Source organism: Bacillus rossius, chromosome 16, assembly GCF_032445375.1.
Source record: "Bacillus rossius redtenbacheri isolate Brsri chromosome 16, Brsri_v3, whole genome shotgun sequence".
In the NCBI taxonomy this organism is placed as follows: Eukaryota; Metazoa; Arthropoda; class Insecta; order Phasmatodea; family Bacillidae; genus Bacillus; species Bacillus rossius.
In genome coordinates, this window is record NC_086343.1 from 21,145,773 (window position 1) to 21,165,399 (window position 19,627).

A 19,627-nucleotide genomic window follows, 5' to 3' on the forward strand; every position below is an offset into this window, starting at 1 on the left:
ATATATACATACATACATACACATAATATGGTGTGTGTTAAAGACGATCTTCCTGATTGAAAACTACGTAGTTTATCAGAAATAATATTTTTAGGAATATAATTTTTCTAAAAAAAACTACGTAACAGAGGTATTGGTCAATGGTTAATTACTAAAATTTAAATGTCGAAAATTCTTCAAAAAAAAATATATCGATAAATGGATGAACACACAATATCGGTATACAACAGCTCACTGACTGATACACTGATTATGTACAAAAGCAAAAAATAATAATGTTTGTTTGAGCTTTCTTTATAACATGTTGGAATGATAATGCTACAGTTACTAAAAACTAAAACGCTACAAAACTAAATATATATATATATTTTTTTTTTTGCAAAACTCCGTTACCCCGGAGAAACCCCCGGAAAGGCCACATCATGGGGAGCCCAAGAAAAGAAACGGGCTCCCCATTCGGAAGCCCTAATGGAATGTTTTTTTCTGTTCCACCCACCGTTTCTTTGGTAGCCTGACTTGTTACAAGGGATTGTATTCCTACCAGAGAAAATGCCACCATTTTGTCTGTGCAATCCGCCTTGGAGGAGCCGGGGCGCGAACCCGGGTCCTACAAGCCTCAAGGCAGGCTCTCTACCCCAGAACCAGAGTGGTAGAGCGGATACTTGCAGTCTTCTTAACACTGACATGATGATATTTCACGAGTTTACTGTAGTTCCGTGTGTCATTAACACGTGCAGTACGTGCAGTACGTAACATATAACCTCGGTAACGAACAAATTTATATGTTCTTATGTTGTTCGTTCAGCATGAATTATATAATTTAATAACAGTGAAATATAATTTTTATAACTTGTCTGGCAATTTTTTAGTTGAATTTCTGTAAAAAAAAATTACAGTTCCTGTACAGTAATTATATAGAAATATAGACTAGTAAAAACATATGTAAGAGCTTGCACTGTCGATGGTAAAGTTATATTTTGAAATAAATGTTAGATTTTAAAAGAGTGTGTTTAGTTAAAATATGTGTGTGCTTACAAGAATGAAGTTATTGTATAACGTTTTATTTATTTGGTTTTAAAGCCACAGAAATGTTAACCTTGTTATATCATTTTTGGCTTTTTTTTTGTTTACCGTGCTTAATATGCGCAGCTAATACTGGAAAGCTATTCAAACAACTGTTTGCATATAGGCATTTTAAAAATCTTAAATTAAATACTAAATCAATGATAGTGTTGGAGATGTCAAATTAAAAGATACATTTCATACTGACATCGCCGGAATTTTAGGTAATGATTGTGCTGACCTTAAATCGATCAGTTTCAGAAGACTAAGAATTTTGATGTCACTAGTTTTGTGAGATTTTCTTACTTATTGAGAAATATTCACATTATTTGAATACAATTATATTTTATTGGAATTTGCAGTAAAAACATTATTTCAGCACAGACGGACACAGAGGGCTAACAACGATGAAACATTAGCAACAACTCACAGAATTGATTTTTAAGTACTTTTACAAAAGATTCTATTGGAAAACAGTTGACAAGGAATAGTTTGCAACACTAAAAGAAAGTTATTATAACTTTGTACACCATATAGCTTTGGTTATTTTTGCACTTCTGAAATACGGTTTATCTAGGTATAACCGAGTTCTATCAAATATTCAACAAAATGGCTTTCTTTTCTTTTACCGTGCTTAATATGTGCAGTTAATACTGAAAAGCTATTCAAACACGGGTTTACAAATAACTATTAAATATTGGAGGTACTGGGGCACACGAAAACATAAATGGTAACACTATTTTGTAGTGATATAGTTATTTTCATGTAAATGTACAAAGTAATTAAATATCTAAGTTTATATGAATATCTGTTCCATTTACAAAGAAAATTTATGGTTCGCAACGGAAAACGATGAAACTTAACACATAAAAATTGAAAGAAAAAAAAAACGGATATACAGAGACGCACAGGTGAACCCAGCTATGTTACAAAACAGCGATGACAGCAAAGACAAACACCGTAAGCAAAAGTTGAGCGAAAAAAACAGATATTTTGAAAACCACAACGATGGTAGCACAGAATAATACAGTATGTTTTTCCCAAGACAACAGTTGCGACGTTTCGGGAGAGAGATCTATTCCCTTCTTAAGGCACAAACAGACTGATGTTTCTCATGACATATAGTTTAATGAGTAATAATAGTGTATGTCCGAAACCTTATCCTGAAATAATTAACCTATTATTTAAAATGTTGTTTGTCGGTTGAAATTTAATTTATATGAACTGCACTGTTTTTGAAATTCACATAGACTCTGACTTTCTTTAAACAGATTTGTATTTTGATTTGTTTTATGTGTATAATTGTTTTCACTACTTTTAACAATGCACAGGTATAAGTGCAAAGAAGATGTAACAATAAGTGTCCAGAACATAGTAAAAAAAATAGGAAGGGGGGGGGGGTAGGTTGGCCAGATTTGTTTAGACAAATAATTTTTATTTTACAAAATTTACAATGGCAGGAGTTTCAAAAGCACTTAGGGATCGTCAAATAGCCTAAAAATGAATATTCAAGTATTATCTTTGTAAAAGAGTTTCCAAATGAGTTACTGGCTTATGTCCTCCCCTCCCACAAATACTGTTTACACCCATGGTAAGTGTGTAAACAAAATCACATGTACACACACACTACTACACGATATACTCAAAAGACGTGAATTAAAATTTTCGTGACTTTAATTTATGATAGTTGTACTTATAATATTAGATGTCAATAATTTTTCAAGACATGTGATGGTAGCCTACATGAAACTATGTATTTATAATGGTATGCAATTATCATACACTCACACCTGTAGCATGAGGCATCACTACAAGGCAATCTGAAGATGAGAAAAGATACACTATCGAAGTTTATGGACCGAGTCGTAAGACACTATATTAGTATCCCAGAGAACATTGGTTCAAATCTCGCTGGCCATTGTCATATCGTTTTGACGTGAAGCGTCTTAAAAAGCACAGCGAAAAGGTCTGTTTCATCTTTCTTTAAGATTTTTCTAACTATATAGGCTTCGGCCTGAGACGCATTTAGGTTAATTTATGTTAGGAAATAATTCTGTTCAGTGCAGCTCACGACTCAGACGTGATAGCGCGGTGATTGGCGTGTTTGTGTTTGTGTTTGTGTATAGAGAACCGACAACACCGAGCAATACAGATTGTACGTTCACCAAAAAACACTAATTTTTATATCATTCCTTCGGTATCTCATTTATCATATCACAGGCCAATGTTAAACATTTTCGTCGAATATTAATTTAAATTAATAGTAAGATACTATTTAGTGTCTGTTTTGAATTAAAATATTTATTACGTAGACAATGTCTCGTTTTTATTATTTTAATTGTAAACTATTACACTAAAAGCGACTCGCGTACATAGAAGTTTCACGTGAAACCAACGGCCGTGACTCTCGATACAAACCCACCGATTTTTTTTAGAAAATTGGTAGGATGGTTCCTTACTGTAGGTCATGGCTAATTCCTTTCATATTGTCGCAGTCCAGTCCCTTAGGATAGAAAATTGAAGTCCGTATGCTCCTTCGTGAAGAAAGCAAGAGACAAATTTTATTTTGTTCCTATATGTCCCAGGATACCGAAATGCCTTGGTGCCACTTTCACAGTGACGTCATTATAAATTGGAAGCCATTTCAAAATGGCCACCAATTGCATTCATAAAACAAACTGTATCTCTGCTTTCCTTCATCAGATTTTCATTTTGTTTTTTTTATTAGACAGATCTTTTAACGGTGATTAAATTAGTTGCCTACTACATTTTTCATAGGTCTAACCATTTTCAAAACAATTAGGAAAAACCGAGTATTTTAGAATTTTTATTTTAAATATTTTGTTACTGTGAAAAAACAAAGCTGTACACGATAATAAGTGTTTCATGAAACTTAAAGATAATTTGTTAAGCTTTAATTTTATATATTACACAATGATACTGATCTTCAGTACAGCAACATAGTTAGTGAATTAATCTGGGAAAGTGTACTTTTGTAATTGATAAAAAAATGTCACAAATATTTCAGCTTGTTCTATCTTCTCTCTAACCTGTGATTTTAATGTAACATAATTTAATTTTATGTTGCAGGTGAACTGTTGAGTAAGCTATGATGGAGAACATAAAATCAGTTGCTAAGTTCGACCTGCCACCTTCTGCTAAGAGAAGGCGAACCTCGGAAACAACATGGACACTGTGTTTATTGTGCCAGTTAGAGACTGCAGAAAGTGTTTCGGAACCAAAACGTAAAGAAAGTTATGAGAAGTTATACAACTGTATCACAGAGCGAGCAACATGGAATGACTTGATCTTTGTGGATTTGAAAAATGTGCCTAAGTGAGTTGACAGCAACAGACTTTGAAGTAAACAAAGAAAAGTGGCATCGTTCTTGCTATCAAAATGCCACACATAAAGGGCATACCGTATGGAACGTGCCCACAGAATGTTCATTGAACAGTCCCGAAGTTCAATAAAGTGTTAACAAGAATGTAGCTCTTCTCTAAATTTACCGTACACCAGAACAAAAACTAGTGTTTATGTGAAATCTGTTTGCATTTTTTTTGTGACAATGGTCCAACCAACCACAATAAACTACATTTAGTGCAAACTGATATTGCCGGGGAAAAACCGTTGAAAGCTGTAGAACTCAGTAATGACGATAGGTTACGTGTGCGAGTAAATGAAAGTTTAAATCCTGCAGATGCTAACGCCATTGATGTAATGTATCATAAAAATTGTTGGAATACAAATGTGAACAACAAGTTGCGGCAAGTAAATGTTCCATATCAAAAGCAAGATAAATTTGTTGAGGCATCAGACATTGAATTTATTAATTTGCTAAGAGATTTTTTGGAACAAGGACATGTTGTTAGTATGGCAGAATTGGAAAATGTGTACAAAAATATTTGTCTGACAAATGGTGTCCCTGAAAGTGAAGTTAAGAGTAGACGGCAGATAAAGAAGTTGATTGAAGAACAACTTTTGGAGTTTGACATGCTGTTCAGTTCTCCAAAGCGTAAAAATGAATCGGAAAGGGTGTCATTGAAAGCAGTTAAAGATGTCGCAATGGCAAAAGCAGAAGACGAAAATTTTGGAGAAAACCTGAGGAATTTGTACTCTGCAGCAAAGTGTATCAGAAAACTCGCATTGGGAGCAAAAAATTGGAACTTTGAAGGGTCTATATTACAAGACAATGTGGATAATATTGTGCCAATGGAACTGTACTATTTCTTGAAGTGGTGCCTTGTTGGCCAAGTAGATATGTCCCATGTGAATACTAGCAAATCGTCAGAAGTAAATAACAGAGCTGTACGACCTTCGCAAAGTTTGATGTATGAATGCATGTCATCACGCCAAGTAGCAAAGAAGGATTCCCAGTTATCTCGCCACGTTCATGATGTACCAGTTCCATTAGCTGTTGGAATAGCTGTTCACAAAGAAAGCACAAGTAAGAAACTTATTAAGATTCTAAATGGGTTTGGCTGCTGTGTTGACTACCATAGGATTTACAACTAGAAGATCAGATAGTGGAAAAAAATGATGGTGTTTACATTCCTCCTGACCTGACAATAGGTAGGTTCATATTTTGTGCTGCGGATAATATTGACTTTCAAGAAGATACACGTGATGGGAAGCAAACCCTGCATGGAACTGTTATGGTAGTCTACCAAGAGATGCAAGAATATGACACAAGTGTACCCCTGGTGTTAACTGGAAAATCACATAGTGAATCTGGGAGAAAAATTAGCTATAACAAACAAGAAGCAGTACATCTGAGGTCAAAACAATTGAAACCATCTATGCCAGTTATAAATGCAGAATTGAACACCAACATGTACAGTAATGTATTTGAAGGAGCAGAATTAGATAACACTGCTTGGTTGATACTACAGGCAACATCTGTATCTTCCTTGACTGAGCACCCTGATAAAGAATAAAATGAATTTTTTTTTGAAGACAACTCAGCGAAAATCAGCTTACCTGAAGCTAACCACACATATACTTGGTCTGCATACAACTCCCTCATAGGTTCAGTCCGTCAGAGAACTCGGGTGTGTGTACTGCCACTCATTGCTGAGTCACCTACAGACAGTCAAACTCAAATTAAGTTTATGAATACCTTAGAGAAAATCAATACTATGGTGCAATGTAGCCAAAAGAAGGCGGTAGTCACTTTGGATATGGGACTTTATAGACCAGTTAAGCCCCTTGAATTAAACCACACCGACAACCAAAACAAATGGATCCTTCGACCTGGAGAGTTGCATATTATTATGTCTCAACTAAGAACAATAGGCAAATATATCGATGGCACAGGTATCCCAGAATTGTGGGTCGAGTCCAACATATGTGGCCCTGCAACTGTGAAACAAATCTTGGAAGGTAGGCATGTACGGATAGCACTAGAAGCTCATAAAGTCGTTCTCATATCTCTTTTTTCACTTTACGAAGAAGCATTTTTTGAGCAGTATCCAGAAGTGAAGCAGATTTTAAATTTTTAGTTTAAAGTCATTATTAAAGACTTTACTGATGGAGATGTTAAAATGGCTCACAAATATCTTATGTATACTTTAACCTGTGAGGATATCATCAATAAGTTTGAATGTTTCGACTCTTCAAATGAAGTTATGAACCCTACTTTCAAAGTAATGAGGCAGTACATGAAGATGGTACAGTCCATGCTAGCATTTGTAAGCTCAGTACGCACAGGGGATTGGCATTTGCATCTTCCTTCCTTACATGACTTCACAAAATATTTCTTTGCAATGGACCTCTTCAACTACTCTGGCATGATTGCTTGGTACCTGGCTGAAATGGAAACACTTAAAACTAAAGATCCAGAAATTTGGGAAGAGTTTAAAAGGGAAACTGGGTAGTTAACAAAACACAAGTACCATTTTGTAGTTTGGGTGCAGATGAAGCGTTAGAGCATGAAAACCGGGCTATGAAAGTTATGGGAGGAATTGTAGGAATTACTCTTAATGAAAATGCAAGAACCCGTTTCTTTCTCACCTCTCCTGAGCTTACGCGGCTTGTAAAAGAAGCTAAGGATGTGGCTGGGTTTCAGGGATCCGATAAAACCAAACATCATGAACTGTCAAAAGTTGCTTCAGGAAGGCAAAGAAAAAATGTTTCAGCACTTTTGAAAACCCTTGAGAGAGTCGGGAACCCATTCAAATACTGCAGAGATGAATTGATAAACATAAGAACAATGTGTGTTATTCCTCAGAAGACGAAGGAAGATATGTGTAACATGTCAACCATAGGACAAAAACAGTTTATTAAATTCACAACAGAGCGCACAATTACTGGTCAAGTAAACCTATGGGATCCCATAAAAAAATTAAATCTTAGCACCTGCAAACATTCAGTGAAGACAGTACAAATAAAAATGAAAGACACTGTTTTGGAACTGAAACAAGACAGGGACCTCTTTGCGAGATTGCTCATAGTGGCCAGATCCCGTCCTCGGGTGGATGTGTGCGATACCATCAGTAATTATGAACTTTCTGTTGTACCATGTTCAATGTTTGCTCCTGATGGAACAATGTTGCACTGCTCTCAGAAGAGTAAGCTAATGGAACTACACGAGTCATTACTAGACAACTTCCAGCATGAAGATAGCCACTCAGACATGGTCAAAGCAATGCAACCCACTTAAGTGGCAGTGTTGCTATTATTGATGCCATGGCCGAGGTACAGGCACTACATAAACCACCTCAGATTAAGACTTGTTCAGACTTGGCAGACCACTTTATAAACCGCATTACTAATAAATATCGTTCATACAAATGCATCCACTTGATATTTGGCTCATACATAGAAGATTCCTTAAAGCAGTTCACTAGGGAAAGGCGCCGTGTTAATGTTGATCCAACTCATTACCGAATTCAATCTGAAACTACTATTTATACAATTTAAAAACAGAAGCTCCTTTCCCATGAAAAGACAAAGGACGAATTGTCCAACCTTTAAGTTGAGCAGTTTCTAAAATGTGCAGCACGCACAGGTCGGGATGTGGTAGTTGCTTGGCGTCAGATTGCTAAGGGCACAAATGAATGTGCATCTTTTCTGAGCAGTTCTCATGAAGAGGCAGATGCAAAGATCATTTTGCATGCCATAGAATCAAAAAAGGCTGGAGTAACACATTTAGACATCATCTCTCCTGACACTGATGTTCTTGTTCTTGCTTTGAGCAAGTATCCATCACTCCCACAAAACACAAATTTCATCACTGGAAGTAGAGACAGGAATAGAACTATACCACTTCAACCACTGTACAGTAAATTGGGAAATCTAAAAGCTGAAGCACTTGTGGGTTTACACTCAATATCAGGAGCTGATATCACTGGCTCGTTTCACAAAAAAGGGAAATTAAGTTTCTGGAATCCCTTCATGACTGCAGACAATAATGTTCTGCATGCACTGGCAAACCTTGGTAAAACTGAAGTAGTGTCTGATGATGTAATGCTGGAAATTGAGAGGTTCCTATGCAAAGTGTATGTGCCCAATTCAACTATTACTACAATTGGAGAATTGAGATGGTGGCTTTTTACACAAAAGCAAGTGATGGATGAAAATCTCCCTCCAAAGAGGTATTCACTTAGATTGGCTATATTGAGGGCACATTTGCAGGCAATGGAATGGCATCAGTGCGACAAACGACATCCAAGTTCAGCAAATCCCACAGAGTTTGGCTGGAAATATTAAGATGGACACAGTCCCTGTTACTTGCAACAATATTCCAGCCCCTCAAGCAATACTTGAGCTTGTTAAGTGCAACTGTGTCAAAACAAAATGTCAAACTGTTCGCTGTAAGTGTTCAAAAAGTAACCTCCCCTGCACAGAAATGTGTAATTGTGGTGGAGATGCTGACTTGTGTGGAAACAATTTGAACAGTGAAACATTCACATTCGAAAGTGACGATGAAGATGAAAATGGTGTTCATTTCAAGTGAAATCAAAATGATTAAAAATATTCATGACAGCTGTATTATTATGTCTACATAATGCAATTATGATGTACCTAATTATAACTCTATTTATGAGACAATGCGACATGAGATGCTATTTGAGCAATAATTTCAGTTGATTTAATTTTAATTTTTTTTATGTTATGCATAAGAACGCCAAAAATGAGTACATGGTTTGTTTAAAAGTTTAATTTCGCACCAAGAAATATAAGAATAAAAAAAATTCATTGGTTTGATAAGACTATTCATATTTGTGTTTTATTTTTTTGTTATCAACATGTTCTCCTTAACACAATAATAAAATAATAAAGATATATTCACTTGTAGTGTAAATATTATGCATACATTGAAAACAAACTATATGAGGATTAAACAAATCATCATATAAAATAAAGTTAAATAAGGAGCATTTGTCAATTACAAAAATACACTTTCCCAGATTAATTCGCTTACTTTGTTGCTATACTGAAGAACAGAATCTTGTGTAATATATAAAATTAAATCTTAACAAATTATCTTTAACTTTCATAAAACACTAATTATCGTTTACTGCTTTTTTGTTTCACAGTAACAAAATATTTAAAATAAAAATTCTAAAATACTCGGTTTTTCCTAATTGTTTTGAAAATGGTTAGACCTATGAAAAATGTAGTAGGCAACTAATTTAATCACCGTTAAAAGATCTGTCTAATAAAAAAAAACAAAATGAAAATCTGATGAAGGAAAGCAGAGATACAGTTTGTTTTATGAATGCAATTGGTGGCCATTTTGAAATGGCTGCCAATTTATAATGACGTCACTGGGAAAGTGGCACCAAGGCATTTCGGTATCCTGGGACATATAGGAACAAAATAAAATTTGTCTCTTGCTTTCTTCACGAAGGAGCATACGAAATACCCTAACGGCCCCTACTAATATCTGTCACCCCATATCTCTCCCTATATCTTTGTATCTCTCAAACGCACTATTTATACATCTCAATCTCACTCTCTAACTCTATCTCTCTTTATCTATCTCTATCTCACTGTATCTAAATATCAATATATCTATCTCTATCCATCTCACTGTCTCTATATATCTATCTCTACCTCTCTGCCTATATACCTCTATATATTTCTCTGTATTTACCTCTATCTCTCTATCTCTCTTTCATTGACATGCGCGCCACAATTATTATTATTATTATTATTATCTGGACCATAGAAAAGAGGAACTGTCATAAAATACTTACTGGTAAATAATATTACTGGTACTACTGGCGAATACTTCTCACGCGCCACCTTAAATAAAATTCTGATTTAAGGGTTGGTTTTATCGGAATCTTACCCATACAGTGACAATACTCGTGTTTCGAAGGCCAAGTGTGCCAAATTTCATCGCGATCGGATGAACGGTACGGCAGCGCACAGAATACGAACGAACAAACAAACATTGATTTTTTAAATATAAGAAGATATGATCATATATTATGTTTATGTTACGCCAATGCCTAATGATGTGTAGTGTAATAGCAGAAAATGTTGTGGTCGAGTGTAAAAGAAAAAAAATGTGTATCGCCTTAACTTCGCCACAAATAAAGACGCTAGTAAATAACTTGGCTGACGTGATCTCTCGGGAATTGCGGCATGACCCAGTTCCTCCATCGAGAGAGAGAGAGAGAGAGAGAGAGAGAGAGAGAGAGCGAGAGTCACGCCGTGGCTACGGTGGGACGCAGCGCTAATGTTTCTCTGCGTGGGAGCAGATCTACGTAGAGGCAGCTTCCGCGATCTGGATGCCTCTCGCGTGACGCGTCGGAAACCGCCACGGCCTGCGCCCGAGAGAAGAAGTCTTGACGAGTGGCCGTCCGTCATCGCGGTTTTTTTTCGCATCATCCGGACACTGCTGCTTCCTAAGTTTAGCACTCGCCCGTGCATTTTGAGGGTGGAGGAGGAGGAGGGGGAACACTGCTTCCTATCTACTCCACCACCCACATCTCCGGCCCAAAGGACGTACATAAACATCCTGCTCGCTGAATCACTGCGCTGCTTCCCGCGCGCCTTCAGTCCATTTCCATCTCAACAGACATTTGGTTATTCCTTGTCTACAACCGGTTTTGGATGTACAATAAACGCGGTACCTACTTCAGACTCGAGGGTCTAACACGCCCAGTAGATCGTTGATGTGTAACATCTCAGCTCTAGGTGTTAACGGCGTTTGGTAAAAGTAATTTATTCGGTGTAACCATGTACTTTTCCATCTTGATGCTGCCGACAGACGTGAAGTAGATGTCTTAAATTGCTGAAAATTTATCTTCCAGCTACATATAGGTAAATTATATCGACAATCCATGAAAGTTAAAAACTTACAAAGCATTATTTTTTTTTTTCGTTCTGATAATTTATTTAAATATGTTCAGTATTACCACACGTAATTAATCACACCTCTATACCTCGGTCAGTTTTCATCTCAAACATCACACTTCAAAATGTGTCCAAATCTGAGTAAAAGAAAAAAAAAACCTTTAATGGAAGCATACACCTTATTAATATTTTGGAAGTAAATAAGCTTATTTCAGCCGTCCGTTGAAAATTAAAGTTTGGGAAGCTTTCGACGAACGGATTAACGGATGGAATTTTTCGGGCCTTCTGATTGGCTTGAGATCACGTGATTGACGGACGGATGAAAATGATCACCGTGAGTCCAGCTTTATTTGCCAGCAGAACTGTCTAACTTGTGCTTCACTGGCAGACGTAAATGTTAAGTTGTTTGAGGTTATGGAAACTCTTATAGCTTTATTCATCATAGTTTTAATACAGAGTTTTATATTTAATTGCATGTGCTTTTTTATGATCTTCGTCTAATTACTCATTATATTTGAACAATTTTCATAAAACTTTTAGATATCATTTGCAATCAAATACACGTGTCAATGTATACAACTTCTGATTTTTATTTTTTATTTTTTTTAGTAGTTCTAGTGGCAAATCTTATTTGTTAAGCTTCTTCCGTATTACATTTTTTTATCTTGCTTATGAATACGTTTTTAAGTTTGATATTTGAAACAAAATTGTCTTCGTCACAAAATAAGTAATTTATAATGCACGTTAACTCGAAAAAAATATTTAAATAAATATTTTAGAGTTTTTTTTATCATTTATAAATGCTTAGCGCACGTTATGGCCAAACTGGTAAAACTTTACATCGTAATTTTTCCTCAAAAAACATCCGAGCTCAGATTAATTATTTTTAACGTCTGCGCCCGGCTTCACAGCTGCGATCGCGCTTCGTCTCAGCCAATGTAGAAGTCCCATGAAGCCCGCCAAATTCAAATTTTGGGCGCTGCTGTTCGCACCCCGTAACCTTCGTGTGGTTTCGTTCTCGGACATGATATGTCCCCTAGAAGATAAAAAAAAATTGCTTCTTTTGGCATTTCCTGCTACCCACTAAGTTTATGCCTCTCAATTCGCGGAGCACTCTCTATCTAGTCTGCGGTTCAAACCCGACCTGCGCAACAGTCACTCCACTACTCAAGGTAACGGGTGAGAGGGGTTAATGTTCACCGCTGCCTTCTGCTCAGTGCCTCGTTAAAAAACTCTCCTGTAAACAGAACGGGCTGCAAACCGTTTCGGCTGGTCTGTTTATCCCGACCACCTTCCGAGACGCAAACAGTCGCTGTCTCTGTCCTGAAGCCCTTTATACAATGGCACGGGATGCGGAGACGTTTGAAACTCACGAAGCGTTTCACCATCACGTCTCTCTCTCTCTCTCTCTCTGCTGCTTCCACAATGCATGGAAACGTAACAAAATGGCGACCAATGAGATTGCATTTCAAGGTTACGAAATATTAATTTATTTTTAAAACAAATATGCACGCTTCAAGATTATTTATAATAAAAAATCAAACCAGAAAGTAATAATAGAATGCTAAATATTCTTGTACTTTAAACTATTTTGAACGTATTTTTAACATAAAACCAACATGGCTACCACCGCAGCTAAATGCTAGGATTATATTGGTCGTACGGAGCAACGTAAACGAGTTAATCCGTACGGGTCCGTCTCCGTCTGCTTGCTGTTACGTGAGATACGTCTCCGTTTCCGTGCCACGGTAGAACAGGCCTACGGTCAGAGCATCAACGACTAATTCTCTCTCGGCCATGTGGCCAACGCAGTGAGAATTGGTCCGAAGATCTTCCTTGTGCATTCTGTTTCAGATGTTCCCTGGATGTCCAGCAAACACACTCTACAAGTGTGTGTTTATTTCCGTCTCTTTTAACGCCGTTAGGATAAGTGAATCTTCCAGTATTTGGTACTCTGCCCAAGTTACGTTGGTACCAAAGGGAAGGGATAGGAAACTGAATACGCCATACTGAATTCAACAGTTTTTTTTTATGCCATAACAATTTTTTTTATCGTTTAATATTGAAAATTGGCCTTCGTAAAGCTAAGAACCCCACAGATGGCAGCACCGTGGTTACACTTTTCCGTTCCGTTCACCAAATGCCGTGTACGGAGAGCTAAGATGTTACACATAAAAAAAAAACTAAAAACAAGTAGTATTGTTATGTTATAAATTCATTCAAAATGATGTGCAAACTCACGAATAACTGAAGCAAATTAATTAAGAATACCTCCCTATCATGGCCCCCGCAGGGTGTGACTGGGTGGACCCCTGGTTATTTTTATCTCATTGTGTGAAATATATATATATATACACACACACACACTAACTGTGGTTATTTTATGGTAAAATAATTTTATAAATAAACCTTAGTTTGGACTTATAAAATAATAACTGTAATTATACCTTGTATTTTTAGGTTAAATAACATTCTGAAATGAGTGTAGGTAAGAAGTAACCATCCAATTATAATGTAGCACGTGATTAAAATTGTGTGGGTGGGGGGCCGTCTCCGATCCCGGGTCCGGGGCCCGTAACCGAATGTGGGGGGCCATGCTCCCCCTTTAAGAAACATGGTTGCGAGTGACAGTTGGGAGGTGGACTGTGGAACCTGACCGAGACAGGTTGACTCGACACTTGCTATATAGCGACGGCGCCCCGGCGTCCCGGCGGGCTGGCCGATCGCCCGACACGTAACGAACCGCGACGGCACGCATAAACACCGTCAACCGCGCGCGTCAAACCAGCCGCGAGATCCCTCCAGCCGCTCGCGCGGGTAATGGGGAAGGGGGTGGTGGGTGTGTGTGTGTGTGGGGGGGAGGTACTATTTCCGGTCCGAGTCCATCCGTCACCGTCTCGTTCGAAATTCCTGACCCCGGCCTCCGCGCGACCCCGTTCCAGTCCGGGGCGCACTCCCGCCATCCCGGCACGTGAGTGGCGCGGCAGTGGTTCTACCTTTGAATATATATACAGTATATATATTCAAAGGTTCTACCGACGGGCAGTGGATCGTCACCACATTTTGTCGAAAGTCCTTTAACTAGGGTGACCAAACGTCCCGTAAAAACGGGATAGTCCCGTTTTTTAACGATCGTACACGGGGTCCCGAAAAAGTCTCCCGGGACGCCTAAATATCCCGTATTTAAGTTGGGTTGATGATACACTTTTGTCGCGCCTCTCCTCGGGCCGTCTTCCCCTCTCCACGACAGTTGAACTCACCCTTTTTAGTTACCTTGTTTAATTATGTTTTTAAGTATGTCAGACATACTTATAATAAATAAGTATTCACTGCAAAATTATTGTTTTTATTTATTATACGCCTCACAATTTAAATTAAATTACATATTCATAGGTAAATTGAAAAAGATTTATAGGTCTCAAATTAGCAAAGAAAAAGAGAATGTTTCAATGATTACGTCTCGATGGAGGCCCCTCGGTCCCCCTTTAGCTGGAGGGTATCGCCCCAAACACTCCTTAAATGTATCCCGTTTTTTCAAGTTTAAGATTTGATCACCCTACCTTTAACCGACGGGCAGTGGATCGTCACCACGTATTGTAGAATGTCCTTTAACTGACAGCCAGTGGATCGTCACCACGTTTTGTCGCTAGTCCTTTAACCGACAGCCAGTGGATCGTCACCACGTTTTGTCGAAAGTCCTTTAACCGACAGCCAGTGGATCGTCACCACGTTTTGTCGATAGTCCTTTAACCGACAGGCAGTGGATAGTCACCACGTTTTGGCGAATGTCCTTTAACCGACGGGCAGTGGATATTCACCACGTTTTGTAGAATGTCCTTTAACCGACGGGCAGTGAATCGTCACCACGTTTTGTCTATAGTCCTTTAACCGACAGCCAGTGGATCGTCACCACGTTTTGTTGCTAGTCCTTTAACCGAAGGGCAGTGGATCGTCAACACGTTTTATCGATAGTCCTTTAACCGACGGGCAGTGGATATTCACCGCGTTTTGTAGAATGTCCTTTAACCGATGGGCAGTGAATCATCACCACGTTTTGTCTATAGTCCTTTAACCGACAGCCAGTGGATCGTCACCACGTTTTGTCGCTAGTCCTTTAACCGACGGCCAGCGGATCGTCACCACATTTTGTCGATAGTTCTTTAACCGACGGGCAGTGGATCGTCACCACGTTTTGTCTATAGTTCTTTAACCGACAGCCGGTGGATAGTCACCACGTTTTGTCGAATGTCATTTAACCGACAGCTAGTGGTCACCATGTTTTGTAGAATTTCCTCTAACCGACGGGCAGTGGATCGTCACCACGTTTTGTAGAATGTCCTTTAACCGACGGGCAGTGGATATTCACCACGTTTTGTAGATAGTCCTTTAACCGACAGCCAGTGGATCGTCACCGCGTTTTGTCGATAGTCCTTTAACCGACAGCCAGTGGATCGTCACCATGTTTTGTCGAAAGTCCTTCAACCGACAGCCAATGGATAATCACCACGTTTTGTCGATAGTCCTTTAACCGACAGGCAGTGGATCGTCACCACGTTTTGTCTATAGTCCTTTAACCGACATGCAGTGGATTGTCACCACGTTTTGGCGAATGTCCTTTAACCGACGGGCAATGGATATTCACCACATTTTGTAGAATGTCCTTTAACCGACGGGTAGTGAATCGTCACCATGTTTTGTTTATAGTCCTTTAACCGACAGCCAGTGGAACATCACCACGTTTTATCGCTAGTCCTTTAACCGATGGGCAGTGGATCGTTAACACGTTTTGTAGAATGTCCTCTAACCGACGGGCAGTGGTTCGTCACCACGTTTTGTCTATAGTCCTTTAACCGACAGGCAGTGGATCGTCACCACGTTTTGTAGAATGTCCTTTAACCGACGGGCAGTGGATATTTACCACGTTTTGTAGAATGTCCTTTAACCGACGGGCAGTGGATCGTCACCACGTTTTGTCTATAGTCCTTTAACCGACAGCCAGTGGATCGTCACCACGTTTTGTCGCTAGTCCTTTAACCGACGGCCAGTGGATCGTCACCACGTTTTGTCGATAGTTCTTTAACCGACGGGCAGTGGATCATCACCACGTTTTGTCGATAGTTCTTTAACTGACAGCCGGTGGATAGTCACCACGTTTTGTCGAATGTCCTTTAACCGATGGGCAGTTTTTCGCCACCACGTTTTGTCGATAGTCCTTTAACCGACAGCCAGTGGTCACCACGTTTTGTCGAATGTCCTTCAACCGACGGGCAGTGGATCGTCACCTCGTTTTGTCGATATTCATTTTACCAACAGCCAGTGGATCGTCACCACGTTTTGTAGATAGTCCTTCAACCGACAGCCAGTGAATCGTCACCACGTTTTGTCGATAGTCCTTTAACCGACAGGCAGTGGATCGTCACCACGTTTTGTCTATAGTCCTTTAACCGACATGCAGTGGATAGTCACCACGTTTTGGCGAATGTCCTTTAATCGACGGGCAGTGGATCGTCTCCACGTTTTATAGAATGTCCTTTAACCGACGGGCAGTGTATATTCACCACGTTTTGTAGAATGTCCTTTAACCGACGGGCAGTGGATCGTCACCACGTTTTGTCTATAGTCCTTTAACCGACAGGCAGTGGATAGTCACCACGTTTTGGCGAATTTCCTTTAATCGACGGGCTGTGGATCGTCACCACGTTTTGTAGAATGTTTTTTAACCGACGGGCAGTGGATATTCACCACGTTATGTAGAATGTCCTTTAACCGACGGGCAGTGAATCGTCACCACGTTTTGTCTGTAGTCCTTTAACCGACAGCCAGTGGATCGTCACCACGTTTTGTCGCTAGTCCTTTAACTGACGGGCAGTGGATCGTCAACACGTTTTGTCGATAGTCCTTTAACCGACGGGCAGTGGATCGTCACCACGTTTTGTCTATAGTCCTTTAACCGACAGCCAGTGGATCGTCACCACGTTTTGTCGCTAGTCCTTTAACCGACGGCCAGTGGATCGTCACCACGTTTTGTCGATAGTTCTTTAACCGACGGGCAGTGGATCGTCACCACGTTTTGTCGATATTTCTTTAACTGACAGCCGGTGGATAGTCACCACGTTTTGTCGAATGTCCTTTAACCGATGGGCAGTGGTTCGCCACCACGTTTTGTCGATAGTCCTTTAACCGACAGCCAGTGGTCACCACGTTTTGTCGAATGTCCTTCAACCGACGGGCAGTGGATCGTCACCTCGTTTTGTCGATATTCATTTTACCAACAGCCAGTGGATCGTCACCACGTTTTGTAGATAGTCCTTCAACCGACAGCCAGTGAATCGTCACCACGTTTTGTCGATAGTCCTTTAACCGACAGGCAGTGGATCGTCACCACGTTTTGTCTATAGTCCTTTAACCGACATGCAGTGGATAGTCACCACGTTTTGGCGAATGTCCTTTAATCGACGGGCAGTGGATCGTCTCCACGTTTTATAGAATGTCCTTTAACCGACGGGCAGTGTATATTCACCACGTTTTGTAGAATGTCCTTTAACCGACGGGCAGTGGATCGTCACCACGTTTTGTCTATAGTCCTTTAACCGACAGGCAGTGGATAGTCACCACGTTTTGGCGAATTTCCTTTAATCGACGGGCTGTGGATCGTCACCACGTTTTGTAGAATGTTTTTTAACCGACGGGCAGTGGATATTCACCACGTTTTGTAGAATGTCCTTTAACCGACGGGCAGTGAATCGTCACCACGTTTTGTCTGTAGTCCTTTAACCGACAGCCAGTGGATCGTCACCACGTTTTGTCGCTAGTCCTTTAACTGACGGGCAGTGGATCGTCAACACGTTTTGTCGATAGTCCTTTAACCGACGGGCAGTAGATAGTCACCACGTTTTGTCGAAAGTCCTTTAACCGACGGGCAGTGGATAGTCGCCACGTTTTTTCGAATGTCCTTTAACCGACAGGCAGTGGATCGTCACCACGTTTTGTCGAAAGTACTTTAACCGACGGGCAGTGGATCGTCAACACGTTTTGTCGAATGTCCTTTAACCGACAGGCAGTGGATAGTCACCACGTTTTGTCAATAGTACTTTAACCGACGGGCTGTGTCATGGACACGGCCATTAGTTGTACGTGAATACGTGTACGTAACAGGTTATATTTTCTATACAAAATATAAAATACTCTGTTTTATGTGTTATTATTATTTTGTTTTAATTTAACAGCATATATATCCACTGTAACTATTTTACACTTATGTTTTATATATGCAATCGATAGAATTTGACGAGAGCTTACGATTGAACCTTAAATGAACGTCGTAGCTTCTTCAAGTCAAAAGTTATACTAAATTGAAACCTAGAAACACAGCAAAATGACCTCAACATGGCGGCGCTTCCCCCTCCACCGCGTGCGATGCGTCACAGTCCTCACCTAGCGTGACGAATTATTTGATCCTTTAGCCATCCAGTTTTGTGTAATTAAATTTTTGGATGAAGATGATAGACATGTAGCTGCAACGCCAAACTGTTTCCCCACGATTTTTGTTATCATTCGTTTTTTTTCTTTTTAATTGCGTCCCACTTATGGAAGCAATTTCAAAGACGTTGTTCACGTCAAAAAAATGCACAGGGCTCGTGGGAACGAAACCCCGTGGTGTCGACGAGGAAGAAGATGATGGTGGGGGGGGGGGAGTGCGGGGCGGAGGGACCTCACCTGTACGTCCTCCCGGGGTGTCTCGTAGCCGGCGTCTTCGGACCGACTGGCGACGAGCGACGAGTCTCGACCAGACCTTCTTGGCCCGCGAGAGCGTCCTGGCGAAAACAAGGGGTCACGAGGGAGGGGGGGGGGGGGGAGTGGGAGCGGAGGCACCTCTTCGCTATTGTTACTGCTGCTCGCCCCTGAGCGGATCTCGGGGAGGGAGGTCGCCAGAAATACCGACGACGGGTCGACCCTTCGCAAGGTCGCGCTCCAACGGCGCGGGGAGGGGACGCACCGCAACGCCGAAACACCACAACGCCGAACTTACAATAACGCCGAAAACCATAACGCCGAATGCCAACAGGGGCTTAGCCAGGGGGGGGGGGGGCGTTTAGGGGTTCAACCCCCCCACTTAGCACCAAATCTTTAATTAATTTATTATTCATCACTCAAACAAATTTCATATTAAAATTAATAAAATTTTTACCATTACAATATTTAAATTTAAGTACCGAAAACTGCTAAAATAGCACTATTTTACACCTTAAAAAAC

The 19,627-nt window shown here is 39.9% G+C and overlaps 1 protein-coding gene across 1 annotated transcript in view; it reads right to left on the reverse strand.

Moving 5' to 3' along the window:
• Positions 1-19,203, reverse strand: part of LOC134540443 (obscurin-like) — a 115,718-nt gene extending 96,515 nt beyond the window's left edge. The window contains exon 1 of the mRNA XM_063383194.1: positions 19,090-19,203. The gene's annotated coding sequence lies outside the window, so the exon portion shown is untranslated. The remainder of the gene's footprint in view (positions 1-19,089) is intronic.
• Between the last annotated feature and the right edge of the window lie 424 nt (positions 19,204-19,627).